We start from the raw sequence: 15,486 nt of genomic DNA on the forward strand, positions 1-15,486 counted from the left end.
AAGTTACGTCACCTATATGTTTCTTTGCTGTCAGCTGATTGGTCAAACTTCGGTCTGAGATCTTGAATCCAGAACATAACCTGCCCCGGAGCAGGTTAGCCGTGCAGCATAAGATACCATGGCAACGAACACCGATTAAAGCCAAGCTACTTTCATAGTACCTAAAACCCAGGGTTGGCGGAAACTAAGCTGAAACATAGCTGGCTAGCCACCTAATCCGGCTTCATGGTACAGGCCCCAGATGCTGAATATGCCTTATCCACCAAAGCCAATGTTGTTCTGACTGGCTTGGTGGGTACCCTGGGGACTTTAGGGAAAATGCAGACTCAGGGGAGAGATAGCTGGCTAGCATCTCTTCCACCTTAGGCATCACCCCATGTGCTCTTTATAGCCCAGTATAGATAAATAGTTTGAAGCTTGAAAAAACGTGACTGCGCAGGCAGCAAGCGTTCTTCTAGTTTGCTTTTAGGACAAACGTCCTGCTTCTCTGCTAGCTAGCCGATGTTTAACCTGGCAACAGCACGAGTCACAACCTCCATCAGCTCATCATACACTGTAAAAAATTTGGAGTAGTATTTACTTGAAAAAAGCTTGCTAACTTTTTTCACTCAGAAAAGGCTAGTAAATTTACAAACATTTATTAGTAGCTTTAATTAGTAATGTTTAAGTTATGTTTACTTGGATTTTCCAAGTAAATTTTATTGACTCTTTGCCTGTACATTTTACTTAAGTAAGGCTTATAAATCTACTAGGATTTTCCAAGTAAATTTTATTGACTCTTTGCCTGTACATTTTACTTAAGTAAGGCTTATAAAATCTACTAGGATTTTTAATTTTTTTTTACATAAGAGTCCTAGTTATCTTTTTTAGTTATCCTGAGTAACCTTTACTTTAAAAATCATGTAAACATTACTTAACATCACTAGTAATAAATTACAAATTATATTTTCAATAAAAAAAAATAAAAAAATGAGAAGACATTTTCCTTGAGTTGAGTTTTATTTTAATTACATTCTTGAATAGACAAGCAATTCCCGCACACTATCGTAACTTGCAAAGAAGTAATATTTATTCACACAACGTTTCGGTCACACGACCTTCATCAGGAGTATACAAATGTTCAAATTCATCTCTTTTAAGATAAAACACATGACTAACTAACAAAGTTCCATCTGTAAACAATTAAGCTCATTAGTATAAAATTAGCATCACATCATAAACAGTTACAGACTATGATAGTTACAACAATCAATAAAGATCTCCCTGTAAGTTAACAAGATCATCTAAAACACATGATCAACACATCGTCATCAAACAGCATCAAAATGTTACAACAATCAGTCAGGCTCCACAGCCACTTAAACTCTTTGTGAATACATAGTAGAAACAGCACATCATTCAAATTGTTACAACAAACAGTCAGGCTCCATGGCCACTCAAACTCATTGTGAATACATAGTAGAGACAACATCACATCATTCAAAACAAATACATCACTATAACATTACATGAAATGGTGCTTCATCGTTCATACCCATAGGTGATAAAGTCTGAAGGGTGTAAATCCAGAACAGTTCGCGTCTCTGTAGAAGTAATTCAATATCTCCACCTCTAGGTGGCAAAGTTACTTTCTCGATCCCACAGAAACGTAAAGAGGTAACATCGTGATTCAAATTTAAAAAGTGTACCGCAACTGGATAATTCATATCTTTTCTTCTGATCGAACTCTTATGTTCACTAATCCTTTGTTTCAATTGACGTGACGTTTTTCCCACATAGCCTATACCACAAGGACAACGTATCAAGTACACAACATGAGTGGAAACACAAGTAATCACAGATTTGATGCTATATTTTTTACCCGTTCTAGGATGACAAAAAAATGATGTTTTAAAAGTATTATTACATTGAGCACAATTCCCACAACGATAATTGCCCTTCTGTATAGGACTGAGTAAACTCTGAGATGCACGAGGACTAACACTTTGAAAACGAGCTTGTACCAAGCTATCTTTTAAATTCCTGGCACGTTTATATACAATCAAAGGAGGATGTCTAAAAATATCGTTCAACTCCGGATCAGAAGACAATAAATGCCAGTATTTTTTAAAAATTGATTTTATCATGTAGGATTTAGGTGAATGTGTTGTAATACAAGCAAAAGAATACTTTCTTGTTTTCTTTGTCTTCTTTTTTAGCAATTCGGACCGTGTCTTTTTAAAAGCTGTATCGTATCCTTCTTCGACCCAATCCAAAGGATAACCTCTGTTCAAAAATTTATTTTTCATGATTTTCGATTTCTCAATAAAGTCGGAATCAGAATGACAAATCCTCCTCAATCTGTAGAACTGACTCTTAGGTAGCCCTTTTTTTTAAAAAGTCGGATGAAAACTGGTAGCAAGTAAAAGTGTGTTACGATCAGTCTCTTTTGTAAACAAAGTTGTAGTCAAAATGCCTTCGTTCTTCTGTACCCACATATCAAGGAAGTGTACTCTAGACGAATTAATTTCGGAAGTAAATTCTAAGTCGTCAACCAAGTTATTCAGATATGTCACAAATTCTCGAGCCTCATCGTGATCACCTAAAAAAATACAAAATATATCGTCAATGTATCTATACCACTTGATGATCTGTGAATAGAAAGGATTCTTGTCTGTATTCAATATATAACTCTCCTCAAAAAAACCCATAAATAAATTGGCATAGTTGGGGGCAAAATTCGAGCCCATTGCTGTCCCACTTATCTGAAGAAAAAAATCCATATCGAAACAAAAATAATTATATTTCAAAAGGTACGAAGCCATCTCGACGATAAAGTCTGATGGTGGATTAGAGTCCTCGCGTAACAAAAGATAATGTCTAAGTGCATTAAGTCCTTTTTCATGTGAGATGTTAGTATATAAACTCGTTATGTCCAAAGTTAATAATAAAGAAAAATCCGGTAAATCATACACCTCAGAAATCTTATTGATAAAATCGGTAGAGTCTCGAATGTAAGATGGTAACGAATAAACAAAAGGTTTAATAAAAAAATCAACATACTGAGATAAAGGAGATAAGAGGGAATTAGTCTGTGCCACAATCGGACGACCTGGAGGATCAATAAGTCTCTTATGAATTTTAGGAAGAGTGTAAAAGACAGGTCTAATCGGATATTGACAATACAAGAATTTAAATTCTGATTGAGATATCCAACCCTCTGTTTTAGCATTTGTTAAAAATGACAATATCTCAGATTGATAAGTATTGGTAGGATCACTGGGAAGTTTTTTATAAAACCTAATATTCTGTAATTGTAAAAGAATTTCATCTTGGTATTTTTTCGTATGGGTATGAACGATGAAGCACCATTTCATGTAATGTTATAGTGATGTATTTGTTTTGAATGATGTGATGTTGTCTCTACTATGTATTCACAATGAGTTTGAGTGGCCATGGAGCCTGACTGTTTGTTGTAACAATTTGAATGATGTGCTGTTTCTACTATGTATTCACAAAGAGTTTAAGTGGCTGTGGAGCCTGACTGATTGTTGTAACATTTTGATGCTGTTTGATGACGATGTGTTGATCATGTGTTTTAGATGATCTTGTTAACTTACAGGGAGATCTTTATTGATTGTTGTAACTATCATAGTCTGTAACTGTTTATGATGTGATGCTAATTTTATACTAATGAGCTTAATTGTTTACAGATGGAACTTTGTTAGTTAGTCATGTGTTTTATCTTAAAAGAGATGAATTTGAACATTTGTATACTCCTGATGAAGGTCGTGTGACCGAAACGTTGTGTGAATAAATATTACTTCTTTGCAAGTTACGATAGTGTGCGGGAATTGCTTGTCTATTGAAACGATCCACCTGGTCTTATTATCCTACGCACCTATTACCTGCAGGTGTGCGATGGAGCTTGTTTACTAATTGACTCTGTCTCTATTGCTTGTTGACTGAGAGTTTTATCCTACGCACCCTGAGACTTGCAACAAAGGAAACATGACTACTTTTCAAGAGATTAATAATTTGACAGACAATTGCGCTAACATATTGGCGTTTACGCAAGAAGATGCGGATAAGATCCTTTTTCCAGAGAAGACCATGGATTTTAACTTATCACATGATGAACACCGGGTGCAACTTGAAAGACTGTACCATAACGAAATGCGTCTGAAAATGCATGGTTCTACATTGAGCGAATATTGGAGGAACAAGAGAATCCCACGCGGTCTGAGAATTCCCAAACCTCCAACATTGTGCAAACAAAACAAACTGTTTTTAAAGAGATGGAGCGAGATTCTTAACAAGTGTTCTATGGACTTGATGCTTCTGATTGTGGAACAAGTATCTGTTGATGTTCATGAGACCCACGAAAAAATCGTCCTACTCGAAGAAAAGATCAAATCTATTTCCCAAATTGATTTTGATTCTTTTCTTTCTTCGATCAAGTTGTCTACTGAGAAATACCGAGATTATTTGAAAGAAATCAAGCTGAAGAAATACAAACGAGATACAGAGGATTACCTTCGGAATGAAGTTTACCCATGGGATATGCCTGACATAAGAGACAATGTTACCCGAGAGACCAACGCACCAGTCCGTGGATCATCTGGAGCTACGGCTCGATTTCGCAATCGTACAAGAAGAAATGGATCTACCTTTTTCAATAGACAGAGTGATTCCACTGAGAGTGAGTTTACCATCGACAGTGATTCGAGTGCACACGCTTCGACGACTTCTTTTTTGGACGGACGAGCCCCTCCACGGAGACTACAAAGAAGAAATGTCGAAGAGGTTCAAGAGCCTCAAAGAAATTTACGACCGTGGACCCGCAGCTACTCAAAGAGACGGTAATTAATATTTCTGAAAAGGAACTATCTGATGATCAAACTGTGGTTTTATCTAAAGGACTATCTTTTGTGCCTACTAGTGGTGTTAATTGTTTTGGTCTAAAAGTGGATTTGTTCAAATGTTTTAGACAGATGAAACTACGGTATTTTTTCTCCAAATCAGAGTCGAGTTCATCTATGACACCTTTTAGACCTAAAAGTAATTTTTGCCCTAATGTGTCTAACCACACTATTCATACTTTTTGTCGTTTGGTCGAAAAAGAGGTGATGGAGACTTGCTCGTCTAGTAAAAAAGTCTCTCATAATTTTTCATTGAATGAGCAAAGAGCTTTGACTGAATTGATAAGCGACCCAAGTATCATTATAAAACCTGCTGATAAAGGAGGGGCTATTGTAGTCCAAGATACGAAAAAATACCAAGATGAAATTCTTTTACAATTACAGAATATTAGGTTTTATAAAAAACTTCCCAGTGATCCTACCAATACTTATCAATCTGAGATATTGTCATTTTTAACAAATGCTAAAACAGAGGGTTGGATATCTCAATCAGAATTTAAATTCTTGTATTGTCAATATCCGATTAGACCTGTCTTTTACACTCTTCCTAAAATTCATAAGAGACTTATTGATCCTCCAGGTCGTCCGATTGTGGCACAGACTAATTCCCTCTTATCTCCTTTATCTCAGTATGTTGATTTTTTTATTAAACCTTTTGTTTATTCGTTACCATCTTACATTCGAGACTCTACCGATTTTATCAATAAGATTTCTGAGGTGTATGATTTACCGGATTTTTCTTTATTATTAACTTTGGACATAACGAGTTTATATACTAACATCTCACATGAAAAAGGACTTAATGCACTTAGACATTATCTTTTGTTACGCGAGGACTCTAATCCACCATCAGACTTTATCGTCGAGATGGCTTCGTACCTTTTGAAATATAATTATTTTTGTTTCGATATGGATTTTTTTCTTCAGATAAGTGGGACAGCAATGGGCTCGAATTTTGCCCCCAACTATGCCAATTTATTTATGGGTTTTTTTGAGGAGAGTTATATATTGAATACAGACAAGAATCCTTTCTATTCACAGATCATCAAGTGGTATAGATACATTGACGATATATTTTGTATTTTTTTAGGTGATCACGATGAGGCTCGAGAATTTGTGACATATCTGAATAACTTGGTTGACGACTTAGAATTTACTTCCGAAATTAATTCGTCTAGAGTACACTTCCTTGATATGTGGGTACAGAAGAACGAAGGCATTTTGACTACAACTTTGTTTACAAAAGAGACTGATCGTAACACACTTTTACTTGCTACCAGTTTTCATCCGACTTTTTAAAAAAAAGGGCTACCTAAGAGTCAGTTCTACAGATTGAGGAGGATTTGTCATTCTGATTCCGACTTTATTGAGAAATCGAAAATCATGAAAAATAAATTTTTGAACAGAGGTTATCCTTTGGATTGGGTCGAAGAAGGATACGATACAGCTTTTAAAAAGACACGGTCCGAATTGCTAAAAAAGAAGACAAAGAAAACAAGAAAGTATTCTTTTGCTTGTATTACAACACATTCACCTAAATCCTACATGATAAAATCAATTTTTAAAAAATACTGGCATTTATTGTCTTCTGATCCGGAGTTGAACGATATTTTTAGACATCCTCCTTTGATTGTATATAAACGTGCCAGGAATTTAAAAGATAGCTTGGTACAAGCTCGTTTTCAAAGTGTTAGTCCTCGTGCATCTCAGAGTTTACTCAGTCCTATACAGAAGGGCAATTATCGTTGTGGGAATTGTGCTCAATGTAATAATACTTTTAAAACATCATTTTTTTGTCATCCTAGAACGGGTAAAAAATATAGCATCAAATCTGTGATTACTTGTGTTTCCACTCATGTTGTGTACTTGATACGTTGTCCTTGTGGTATAGGCTATGTGGGAAAAACGTCACGTCAATTGAAACAAAGGATTAGTGAACATAAGAGTTCGATCAGAAGAAAAGATATGAATTATCCAGTTGCGGTACACTTTTTAAATTTGAATCACGATGTTACCTCTTTACGTTTCTGTGGGATCGAGAAAGTAACTTTGCCACCTAGAGGTGGAGATATTGAATTACTTCTACAGAGACGCGAACTGTTCTGGATTTACACCCTTCAGACTTTATCACCTATGGGTATGAACGATGAAGCACCATTTCATGTAATGTTATAGTGATGTATTTGTTTTGAATGATGTGATGTTGTCTCTACTATGTATTCACAATGAGTTTGAGTGGCCATGGAGCCTGACTGTTTGTTGTAACAATTTGAATGATGTGCTGTTTCTACTATGTATTCACAAAGAGTTTAAGTGGCTGTGGAGCCTGACTGATTGTTGTAACATTTTGATGCTGTTTGATGACGATGTGTTGATCATGTGTTTTAGATGATCTTGTTAACTTACAGGGAGATCTTTATTGATTGTTGTAACTATCATAGTCTGTAACTGTTTATGATGTGATGCTAATTTTATACTAATGAGCTTAATTGTTTACAGATGGAACTTTGTTAGTTAGTCATGTGTTTTATCTTAAAAGAGATGAATTTGAACATTTGTATACTCCTGATGAAGGTCGTGTGACCGAAACGTTGTGTGAATAAATATTACTTCTTTGCAAGTTACGATAGTGTGCGGGAATTGCTTGTCTATTGAAACGATCCACCTGGTCTTATTATCCTACGCACCTATTACCTGCAGGTGTGCGATGGAGCTTGTTTACTAATTACATTCTTGAACAAATGCACAAAAATGAATGGACACATTCATGAAGATTAACTGTTGGCCAAAAACATGGCCAAAATTGTTCAGCATCTTTATACTATCGAAGATGTTTCAATGTGTTTGTGTAGGCTATAACAGACCACAAACATTTTACGGGAGATGCTTAACTGATCTTACATACAACACTTTGATAAAACAAATAAAACTCTGCTTCTGTTTTCTTTAGCAGCACTGCATTACAATGTTTCTGTTTAACGGTACAAACTTTGCTCTAATTTAAATTATGCAACCTTTAGAGCATTCTCACTTGCTGAACAAATTAGCAAATACAAAAACTGTAAAAAAAAAAAAAAAAAAAAGGCCAACTAGCAGGCTTACATTAGTAGCTTTCTATGCAAAGAGCTAACTTTTGGAGAAAACTTTAAAGCATCCAGCCCAAGAAAGATTTTCTGAAACACTTCAAATGTGTTTCTCAGCTTTGGGGGATAGCTTAAGTTCAGGGAGTAAATGAAGCCCATGAGCAAAAGACATGCATTTGTGAGATTCTTGCATCCCAACAGCACCTCAGTTCCCTCAATGACATCAGCTATGTTGGCATCTCCCTCTCCTGCAGTGCTGCCCAGTACAATGATCTTCATTACATGATTGGTGATGGTATCTTTAATCATGTCTCTGCTTACATCCTGTCAAATACACAAATAAGAGCAAAATGGTTACAATAATGTACACTTAAGTTGCATGTTCTCTTTAATTTTATGTGACAAGTGCCCCACACAGAGATTTGGTCTCACCGTCATTAAATATATTATTACATGGAAAAAAGTGTGTACGTGTGTGTAAGTGTGTGTCTAAGTGTGTGTGTGTGTCTAAGTGTGTGTGTGTAAGTGTGTGTGTGTAAGTGTGTAAGTGTGTGTGTGTGCGCAAGTGTGTAAGTGTGTGTGTGTAAGTGTGTGTGTGTGTGTAAGTGTGTAAGTGTCTAAGTGTGTGTGTGTGTGTAAGTGTGTCTAAGTGTGTGTGTAAGTGTCTAAGTGTGAACAAGACACTGAACAAGGGCAATCAGTATAAAGACAAGGGGTCGATGACTGACAGCCAGAATTTCCGTGTTTGAGCCGTAAGTGTTTTAAAAGTTGTAGTCTTTTGTTTGACCCAAAGCTGCATTTTTTACACAACCACCTCATGCTGTGGCAGCTGCAATAAACAAAAGATGTACACACACACACACACACACACACACACACACACACACACACACACACACACCAATTCAGAAGACGTAAACAGCACTGGTTCAGAAGAACTTCCAGTTTCAGTTTTTTTTTTTTTTTTACAGTTGTAACCAGAATTAAAATTTTACAAAAATATCTTTATGATTTAATTATGTATTTAAAATGTTTAAATATGAAACAATATGAATATGAAATGCTGCTAGACCAGTGTTTACATCTTGCGAAGTGATATATAGATATATATATATATATATATATATACACCATGTATGTGTGTGTAGTTGTATATGTGTGTGTAGCCTTATTTCTATTGAAATCTGTGTCATACTGCAAGGTTAATCAGTGTTGTAAGCTGTAAGAATTATTGCCAACTTACCTTGCATGGAGCTTGAAGAGTTAGTGCAATCTGTGGAACATATTAGAAATGTTAATGTCAGAAATAAATGTTTTACCAATTTTGAATAAATATACTGATCTTATTGATTTGAAATACTAACAGTTAATTTATTTTGGAACAACTGCATTCAAGTAGCCTAAGCATCAACAATAAATGTTCAAGTATAGACATACAGTATTGTTAATTGTATAGGTTCAATATAATCTCTTTTTAACTTGATTAATATCCATCAGTGTTGGGAACGTTACTTTAAAAAAGTAATTAGTTATAGTTACTCACTACTTGTTCCAAAAAGTAACTGAGTTAGTAACTGAATTACTCTAAAATAAAAGTAACTCGTTACCAGGGAAAGTAACTATTTGCGTTACTGTAAAAAAAAAAAAGTTTCTATATGTCAAAGAATTTGTATTTTTGAGCAGTTTTTACAAGTCAGTTGAAATGAGTAGAACAGACAGGTGTTCGTACATAACTTTCAATATTTATTGCACGTCAACAGACAGCAAGAGTTTTGTCCTGAACTTCAAGTATTATCTATGAAAGAAAAGTAAACAGTTACACCATATAAAGTGCATTTAACTCTAGCAAATTAAATCAATCTCTCTCAACCTGAGACAACTGGTCAAGTAAACAACCTGTACTTTAAAGTATTTTGTTCACAACAAAAGTAAACTTCCAAGAGTTTTGTTCACAACAAAGGTAAACTTTTAAACAACAAAAAATTGTGTTTAGCTCTGTAGTCTTATTCTTAATTAAATAAATCAAACTCACAATATCAGACAACTGGTCTGGTAGACATTCTGTACTTCAATTATTTTCTTAAATAATAAGTAAACAGTTAAATAATATAAAGTGTGTTTGCACTGCAGTAACTGTAGCATATTAAATAAATCAAACTCTAACAACCTGAGATAAATAGTCTGGAAGACATAGGCTGCTGTATTTCTTTATCTTCATTAAAAAAGTAAACAGTTTAACAAGATGAAGTGCTTTTAAAAATTGAACTTTAGCTCTTAGATATTCATCTACCCATCCAAACACTCCTTCAAAAACACATCTATTCATGTGTCCGTTTTGTATCCAACTAACCCATGTAGCCTAACCATCCTACCCTTCAAACCACTGATTGTATCTAAGAAGCAGCAGCATTTCAAACCTCTTGTCTGTCAGCCTGTTTCTCTTTGGGGTGAAGACCAGCTTCCCCAGGCTAAATAGTCTCTCTACTGGGGCACTGGATGGAGTGGCTGCATTGTATTTGATTGAAATTTTCTTTATTAGTGGGAATCCGTTTAGAGTGCCCATCCCTTGTGCTCCTGATTTTAAATAGTCAGTGACTTGGCTTTCCACAGAAGCAGAGGTGTCCTCCTCATCCTCAAAGGAAAAGAATTCATCTATGGCTGAGTCGGTGCTGAGGCTGTGCGTTGGTGCGTTGGTACCTGTTGGCTGGTCTTCTTGGGCACTTTTCCGGCACTCCGCCAGCAGACTTGCCTTGGCGTTGTCCTTCCTTTCCTGTGTCCGCAGCCAACGTAGTTTAAATCTGGGCAGTGTCACCGCAGCCAAGACGGCAGTCTCACTTTCCAGCACCTCAGCAAATCTGTTTCTGATTGCCTGAAATGAGACAGACACACACACACACATTACATTTATGCATTTGGCAGACGCTTTTATCCAAAGCGACTTACATTGCATTTCAAGGTAAACATTTACATTCCTATCAGTTCTTGGTTTCCCTGGGAATCACACACACACACACACAGAGAGAGTACTGTTTGAGCTACAGGAACGAACAAACACACACACACACACACACACACACACACACACACACACACACACGCAAGCACACACACACACTCTCTCACTCTTTTACTTATATTTCATAATTAATACACATATATTCTATGTATTTGAAGAAATACTAGCTCTTACCTTGACAACAGCCTCTGGAAGGTCACCAAGGATTTGGAGGCCAGTCTTCAAGTCCAGGGTCTTGGAGATCAATGTCTCCAGTGTGGGTAGAAGGGTGCCATAGAAACAATTGTCTTCGCCCTGAAGAATGTCAAGGGCTACCGTTAGTGGCTTCATCACTGTGCAGTATTCCCTGAGGAACAGGTACTCCCGATCTGTGATGGCCTTCAACCCAAAATTGTAGGAAATGGTGTTCAGCTCGGCGATTGGGAATTCAAAGGACACGAGCAACGGCATCATGAAAGGAGTTCCATCTGGTCGTACATGGGACAAGGAGCTTCCTCTCAAGGACTTCATCCACAAGCTCTGCAGCCACTGTGGAACGGCTGGCCTTGTTCCACAAAGCTGTGCATTTGGAGGTGGCACTTCTGTACACAGCTTTTATGTCTGGCCTTGAAAGTAGCCACTTGTCCACATCAGAGCATGAAATAAGGTTTGCTGTGTGCGATGCACATCTGTGGTGTGGTGGCAAAGTCACAACATCCTCTTCCACATTCACGTCTTGTAAGGCATCATGAAGGTCGACAAAAGTCACATCATCATCAGCATCATCCTCCTCCCCAGAGTCATCACCCTGAACTGGCTGGTAAACTTTAAAGGCTTTCACAAAATTCGAACCATTGTCTGTGACAGTAGCTGTGATTTTGTTAGAAATACTAAAGAATGAGTGGATATTGTCCAGTTCAGTAGCAATGCTGTCATACGTATGACGGCCCTTGAAACGTCTGCAGGCCAAGGCTGCTTTCTTTCGCTCTAGGCTGTGTGGATCTAACCAGTGGGCAGTCACGCCGAGGTAACTGCGATTGTGCGCAGTCCAAATATCTGCAGTTGTAGACAAAAACTCCAACTCTTCAAAACTCTTTTTAAGCTCTGTGTTCATTTGGGCATACTCAGCATCTAGGTATTTAGCAAACGTCTTTGAGCATGGCGTACAGACCCCTGCTTTCCTAGGTATTTTAGCAATAATGGCTCGGAATGAATCATCCTCCACCGTCGATAATGGCAACATACTTTTAACAACATACCTGCCTATCATACGGTTGACTTCAGCCTGTGTCATAGGTTTTTGTTGTAAGGCAGAAAGATCTAGCTTTTGCTGCTTGGAGGACTTTGCTCCGAGTCCTTCTTTGCTAGTGGATGGCAAGCTATCATCATCTGTGGTGGAGGTATCGGTGTTTTTGGCCACTAGCTTTGTAGATGCGTGCGTCGTTGAAAGATGCTTCATTAAATTAGAGTTGCTTACAACGGATGTCGACAAAGTCTTCGCTCCTGGACATAATGTACACATTACATGCACGTTCTTGCCTTTTACCTCAATGAATTTGAAGTAGTGCTTATATCTCCACCTTGAAAATGCCAATTTTCCCTCGGATTGCTCCTGACTCGCCATCTCTGCTGCGAATCTCTGTTTAGCTGTGTGTGTGTGTATGTGTGGCGCGGGCGCTGCCGTCACGTCACGCGTGTGCTGGCATGTGTGTAAAAACACGGGCTCTGATTGGCTACCATGAAACACATGACTCTGCCTTAGCCAATCATAATCGCTTAACTCGTTATTAACCCACCTCCTCACTAGCTGTGTGAGCCAGGGGTGCGTTCGGATTTCACAGTTTATTCAGTCAATGCATAGTAACGCACCGCATTTAACGTCGAGTAATGATAACGGCGTTGTAACGACGGGAAAAGTAATTAGTTAGATTGCCCCGTTACTGAAAAAATAACGTCGTTACCTAACGCCGTTCTTTTAAACGCCGTTATTCCAAACACTGATATCCATCAAATGCTTATCTTTGTTATCAATAAAACAAAACAGTGTATTTGATGTGGATTAATGTGGGATTAACGTTAGCACGCAGTTTTCTCCGTCACGTTTAAAGTTAATGGCCCACCCATGCTGGGCTCGGGTATCATTCCAGCCTCGTAACGTTAAATATGACTTTCGAGGCTGTAAGCACAAGTTACATGTCCAATTTTTAATTGAAACCTTTATTTATAATTCATATAACAAGCAAGGTCACAATTATTTATTCACACAGATAAATAAACACACACCCTTGGACGCTTTCTATAGCTGCTAGCTATTTTGTCTCGACGCGTCGCGCCGCTCACGTCCGGCAAAGTTCATTTTAAAATTCACTGTAGCCTACATCAAGTGTCTCCGTAGATTAACCTTACATGTAAAATACAAGACAATTGTTTTCGACACAGACGCCGTTTGCTAATAACGGATGTTTATGCAAATCAGTTCTTTAGCAACCTCAACTATGTTAACAGTTAACTTAACGCGTTAACTCTTTAACCACCAGGACTGCAAACAGCTTCTGCAAATGTAACTTAATTGACCAATGAACAAAATGTCATAACTTACCGTGTAAAAATCACATCTGTCTTGTCTTCAAGAAAAGTTTCCGTTGCTTTCCTCTTCGCGCCACTTCCGAATCTGAACCAAGAAACAAAGCAATGCGCATGCGCATAGATTGCTTGGCTTCGTGGAGTAAGTTTTACTTGCGTTTGTCATTTTTTGCATTAGTTCATTAGATGACAAAACACTAGTAAATATTACTTGGGCAATCCATTAGAATATACTTATGTATTTAAGTACAATAAATTAAAGCGAAACCTCAAGTAGCTTATTGAATTAAACGTGACATTTTGAAGTAAAAAGACAAAATATGATTTCTTTGTAAAATTTACTTAAATCATGCTATCTTTATTTACAAGGCCAAAAAATCATTTTTTACAGTGTACGCTGAAGTGTGAGGTAGCGAGTCCTCAGCATCTCCTGCATTAATGCTAACAAAATCTAACTTCTCAGAGCTAGATAACTGTAACACCAGTGCCTTACTCTTGGCGGAAGAAACCGCAACATGTGCTTCCAAACCCTGAGATGAAGCACTGGATCTAACAACACATAAATCATGTGTATCGCCACCCGTGATGTAGCATTGTCAGGGATGAACACACTATCTAAACTGCTGTTTGCTCGCCAATATAATGATATATATGCTTGCCAGTTGGACAGACAAAATCAAATAAGACTAACGAGTTCACAGAGAGAGCTCAATGAAGACACAGAAGCTACCGTTGCATTGTGTGGGCATGCTTTATAGTTTCCAGGTCGTGACGTCACCCGCTTCTGACGTCCTGTCACACCATTGGACTTATTTCACACGAGCTTCATGACGCAATTACGCAGACAGTTCCCACAGTGTCATCTTTGACACAGCGCAAGTTCCCTTGAAAGGGATCCAGTGAATAGTTTGTATGAGTTGTAATGAAAAGTAGCCTATTAAACACTTAAAATCATATGCTTGCATCCGATTTGAAGTAAAAACTTTGTATTACTAAAGAAGCATAATACAGGTCAGTGGAGATGTCTGAGGTCCTTCATTCCAGCAAGATCTGGATGCCATGAAAAATGATGAAAGGAGATCAAATCTGTTAGACGCTCCATTATGGACACTGCAGTTCCACACAGTAGAAGAGCACAGTGTGTTTAAATGCTTGCTGGAGCTCATGGGACTTTCAGGACCAGAGAACTGATAAATGTTCCACCCTGAACACTGATATTGTGTCATACAGAAAGACAATTAAACCAAAGAGCTGCTGCAGATTTATTACATGAACTATTAATGAGCCCAGCACAGCGTAGAATAAAGAATTTAAAGTGTTCAATGATCTTACAAAATATTAAAATTGGCAAAGTCAATAATATGCATTATTCTATCATGAGTCCCTCCAGAAATGTGTGCATAATACACTCTTAAAAGAAATTGTTCTATCACCCGCTTCATGGAACTCCAATACCAGTTTAATGGGTTCCATAAAAAGAACCCCAAATGGTTCTTTGAATCCAAGTTAGATGGTTCTATACAGAACAATTTAAGGGTTCTTTATTATTTAATTATTATTGAATAAGAAAATATAACCAATCCAGAAAATTCAAAAAGTTTAAATGTATTCAATTGAAATCCCATTGTGTTATCATCTTTAAACATTTGGAAACAATTTCAACAACATTTTCATTTGGAATCACTCTCTGTTTTCAGCCCTATTTGCAACAAACACTTGTTTTTGCCATCTGTTATTGACATGCTAGGCCCTTTTTAGGGGGGCTTCAGCAAGCAAATTTGTGATTAACTGTACACTAATTTGTGATTCCAATTCGCTTCAGTCCCCTTTAAATCATATGAAACCGGCAGAGCGCACGTCAGAAACAGAGAACAGTGTGTGTATGTTCATCTGAGTACATACTTTTTTTACTTGCCCCAAACTG

At 37.3% G+C, this 15,486-nt stretch overlaps 1 long non-coding RNA gene across 1 annotated transcript; it reads right to left on the reverse strand.

Annotated features, from left to right (window-relative positions):
- Positions 1-7,650: 7,650 nt before the first annotated feature.
- LOC311071501 lies at positions 7,651-13,668 on the reverse strand. Its single transcript, XR_014603875.1, has 3 exons — positions 13,579-13,668; positions 9,228-9,257; positions 7,651-8,308 (listed from the first exon to the last, which is right to left on the reverse strand). It is a non-coding gene; the product is annotated as an uncharacterized lncRNA (long non-coding RNA).
- Between the last annotated feature and the right edge of the window lie 1,818 nt (positions 13,669-15,486).

The sequence above is a fragment of the Abramis brama genome (genome assembly GCF_963993115.1).
Source record: "Abramis brama genome assembly, chromosome: 20".
Lineage (NCBI taxonomy): Eukaryota > Metazoa > Chordata > Actinopteri > Cypriniformes > Leuciscidae > Abramis > Abramis brama.